Source organism: Tenrec ecaudatus, chromosome 13 (assembly GCF_050624435.1).
Source record: "Tenrec ecaudatus isolate mTenEca1 chromosome 13, mTenEca1.hap1, whole genome shotgun sequence".
In the NCBI taxonomy this organism is placed as follows: Eukaryota; Metazoa; Chordata; class Mammalia; order Afrosoricida; family Tenrecidae; genus Tenrec; species Tenrec ecaudatus.
In genome coordinates this window covers 58,188,648-58,193,368 of record NC_134542.1, presented here as the reverse complement: position 1 = coordinate 58,193,368, position 4,721 = coordinate 58,188,648, and the positions used below count along the sequence as shown (strand labels likewise).

Here is a 4,721-nt window from a genome sequence, read left to right as displayed (position 1 = left end):
GTGGTATTGCTATCAGTTTCTCGTACCTATGAAGGGAGACCTTTCTAACTTATTGGGAAGACCCAGCAGAAAGGTGGAAAGCACCCAGGCTCTTGTTGATGTCATTTTTGTCTGTAAATGTTTAGTCCCAGAGCCAGCTGCCCCAATGGGATTATGTTCTCAGTCCTGGGTAAGTGCCTCGTAGTGGCTCTTCTATCATTCGCAGCCCTGATTTGTTTCTCTCTGAGTGAAAATGATTTAGGAGGAAAGTAAAAGGAAATAGAGGAAAGAACTAGGCGACAAAGGGTAGTCATAGAGGTCCAAAGACTGGAATTTACATATGTAAATATGTTTATTTAAGAGTGTAGGGAAACAGATTTATATGCATATATGTATAGGTTTAGTATTAAGGCAGCAAATGGACATTGGGCCTCCATGTTAGCGCTTACTCAATACAAGAACACGTTGTTCTATTAAATTGGCATTCTAGGACTCATACTTTCTTGACACGATTGCTGAAGAAAAATGTGTGCATAAGAAAATGTGGTGAAGAAAGCTGACGGTGCCTGGCTATCAAAAGATATAGCGTCTGGGGTCTTAAAGGCTTGAAGATAAATAAGCGGCCATCTAGCTGAGAAGCATCAAAGTCCACATGGAAGAATCACACCAGCCTGTTTGACCATGAGGTGTAGAAGGGACCAGTTATCAGACATCAAAGAACTAAAAATCCTATCAGTGGGTGCCCACCTACCTGATACAATCACTGAAGACAAACGTGTGCATAAGCAAATGTGGTGAAGAAAGCTGATGATGCCCAGCTATCAAAAGATATAGTGTTTGGGATCTTAAAGGCTTGAAGATAAACAAGTGGCCATCTAGTTCAGAAGCAATGAAGACCACATGGAAGAAGCACACCAGCCTGTGTGACCATGAGCTATTGAAGAGATCAGGTATCAAGCATCAAAGAACAAAAATCATGTAATTTTAAATGAGGGGGAGGACAGAGTGGAGAACCAAAGTCCATATGCAGGTAACCGGACACTCCCTTACAGAAGGGTCCCAGGGATGAGACCAACCAGTCAGCATGCAATGTAGCAACAATGAATCATATAACTTTCCTCTAATTCTTAAATGCTTCCTCCCCCCCACTATCATGATCCCAAGTATACCTTACAAATCTGGCTAGACCAGAGGATGTATCCGGGTATAGAGAGGAACTGGAAACACAGGGAATCCAGGACAAATGACTCTTTCAGGACCAGTAGTGAGAGTGGCGGAGGGTGGATGGAATGTGGGGTAGAAAGGGGAAACCAATTACAAGAATCTACCTATAGCCTCCTCCTTGGTGGATGGACAGCAGAGAAGAGGGTGGCGGGAGATGTTGGACAGTGAAACAATGACAATATAATAATAATTTATTAATTATGAGGGGTTCATGAGGTAGGGGGGAGTGGGGAGGGAGGGGGAAAATGAGTAGCCAATATTAAGGGCTCAAGTAGAAGGCAAATGTTTTGAGAATGATGATGGCAACAAATGTACATATGTGCTTGACACAATGGATGTATATATGGATTGCGATAAGAATTGTATGAGTCCCCAATAAAATGATTTTTTTAAATAAAATGATTTAGAAGAAAAGCTTATTGTGACCAAATTTCAAATTACTTTTTAAAAGTGTCTATGACTCAGAGTCTCAGGAAGAGTCGATAAAAGATTAGGATTTAAGAAATATTCCCCTTAACCTAGTCTATGTTCCATAAGACATAACTATCTTTAATTTCTTGAAAATTATCTTAGGAATTTCAGCTAAGAGTCAATATTGGTAAACTTTTATATGAAGGAAAATCAGTGTTTGGATGATAATGTTAGAAATTATCCTTTGTTGTAGTCAAAGAAAATTAAAGTTCATTTTATCTTAGAATGTCTAATTGCATATGTCATGGGCAAAAGAAAAACCTTGCTTCTTAAAAAATCAAAACTATATAAATTCGGAATTTATATACTTTGCAAAAATATAAAATTATTCCCATCAGGAAACAGGATGATGAGCTGCTTCTCCAGACAGACTTCGTTACCTCTTCTATAAATACCATGTTCACTCTGCACCTTTGAACTATGAATGCTTTCTTCCCTTATTTAGAGTTCTCTACCATTTTCGGGGCCAATAAATCCTTTCAAACTCTCAGAATTATCTTCAGGACCTATACTTCAAGAGACGTCCTGCATTTGGCGGGACAGTCCCAATTTTTAACAAATTTTCCCGCGTTTCACGGCATTTTTAAAAAGTCCTGATCTTTTGAAAGAATGCACGACAAGCTAGGGTATACAGTTTTCAGCTGCCATGTGGCTATTTTCCAGGATATGAGTTTTACCATTGGTGTCCCGCTGGTCTCCCGCTTTACCAATGTTAAAATCTAGTCACCGTATAGATGCCTTCTCTGGTTATTCAAGAAGTAACCTGCAAGATTTCCCTGCAAGGCATAGCACAATTTTACAACTTCATACAGCTAATAACACTTAGGGGAATGTTCCATATTCTTGTTTTAGGATAAAATACAACATTCTACACTTGGCTTACATATCTGTGTAGGCTTTGGCCTTACCAGATTCACCACATACTCTGACTGGGCTGGCTTCTTGTTTCAGTTCTTTGAACACTTTGCAGTCTTTACGCTGTTCTTTGTGGTGTCCATGGTGGTGTTTTACTTGATATGCTCTTTTTAAGTTCACTAATGGATTTAAGTTGGTTCTCCTTTATTTATTCATTCATTCATTCCATTGGTATCGTGTGCTTTTCATGGAAATATTTACTACATTTCTCTTAGGGTATGTTACTCAAATATCTGCTTTATCACCTTGAGAATCTTTTCCTCTGATATATTTAAGAAAAAGAATGTTTGGATCATGGCTATTTTGAGTTCATTAACTTGGCATTGCTACATTAAATATTCTTTGTTCTATTTTCCACAATGCCATGGATACTATTTGTTGTGCCTTTCCACATAGGAACAGCATTTTCTTCACTTCTTGCTGCTGGTCTCAGCAGGAAGTGATGTTAACTGCCATAATCCCCATGAACCCTTGATAATATATAAATTATTATTATTTTGTCATATCTTACACCGTCTGATGTCTCCCTTCACCCACTCTTCAGTCATCCATTCCTCAGGGAGGATGTTATATGTAGATCCTTGTAATAAGTTCCCCCTTTCTAACCTACCTTCCCTCCACTCTCCCGGTATTGCCATTCTCACCACTTGACATAAAGGGTTCATCTGTCCTGGATTTCCTGTATTTCCAGTTCCTATCTGTACCAGTGTACATCCTCTGACCAACCAAATTTGTACATCCTCTGATCTAGCCATATTTGAATTAGGATCATCGTAGTGAGGGTGGGGGGGAGAGGAAGCATTTAAGAACTAGAGGAAAGTTGTATGTTTCATCGTTTCTACACTGCACCCTCACTGACTCATCTCCCCACAACTCTTCTGTAAGGGGATGTCCAGTTGTCTACAGATGGGTTTTGGGTCCTATTCTCAATGATATGAGTTTTTGTTCTTTGTTCTTTGATGCCTGCTATCTGATCCCATTGACACCTCATGGTCACACAGACTGGTGTGCTTCTTCCATGTGGAATTTGTTGCTTCTGAGCTAGATGGCCACTTGTTTACTTTCAAGCCTTTAAGACCCCAGATGCTATATCTTTTGATAGCCAGGCACCATCAGCTTACTTCACCACATTTGCTTATTTACCCGCTTTGTCTTTAGCGATCATGTCAGGAAGGTGAGCATGATGGAATGCTAGTTTAATAGAACAAAGTGTTCTTGCATTGAGAGAGTACTTGAGTAGAAGCCCAATGTCCATCTTCTACCTGAATTCTAAACCTATAAATATATGCATGTAGATTTATTTCCCCATTATCATATATAAATATATTTACATATGTTCATGCCTGTATTTAGGGCTCTATATACTTTGACTTTCCTCTTGTTCCACTATCATGTTCAGCCTGCATGTTGTGTTTCAATAATTCCTTTCAGTTACATTGCTCTTGATCAATCCCTACCAGGTCTCCCACACCCTCCTTGCCACTGGTTTTGAATCACTTGTTCCTTGTCCCTCGGTTGGGTAACACCATTTCTTTTCCCCCAACTCCCCCTCTACCATGTCCCCCAGGGACCATCAGTTCTATTCTTTTCTTCTCCACATTGTTTATCCAGCTTATTTTATCTAGATAGACCTGCAGAGATAATAATATACACATAAAACAAGACAATACCAAAAAATATGGAATGCTTCACCAATTTGCATGTCATCCTTGCACAGGAGCCATGCTAATCCTTTCTGTGTCATTCCCATGTTAGTATATGCACTGCCAAAGTGAGCACAAAGCCATACAATCTTTAGGCAGAAAATAAAAAACCAACAAGCAAGAGAACCAGCTTTCTCAAGTCTTAAAATAACAGCTATTCCTGTATTTTGAACCAGTTTATCCGTAGTTTGAACCTTTAAAGAAGAGTGTTCTTTATTACTAGTCCCTGAAATAAAGTTTGGGGTAATTCATGTATTTCTCGGGTCCAGGTACAGGGCATACACCAAGCAATGTCTGTTGGGAATACTGGTATTTCATCTGCATACTGGATAAAACAGTTTAATGATTGTCTCACCTGTTAAAATTTTAAGCTTTCAAAAGACAGAAATTGTGTTTGACTTACTTACAGATTAGACCCTAGGACTAGCA

The 4,721-nt window shown here is 39.1% G+C and overlaps 1 non-coding gene across 1 annotated transcript; it reads right to left on the bottom strand.

The window, feature by feature from the left end:
* Positions 1–4,261: 4,261 nt before the first annotated feature.
* Positions 4,262–4,364, bottom strand: LOC142425108 (U6 spliceosomal RNA). Its single transcript, XR_012779483.1, has one exon. It is a non-coding gene; the product is annotated as a U6 spliceosomal RNA (small nuclear RNA).
* Positions 4,365–4,721: the final 357 nt, after the last annotated feature.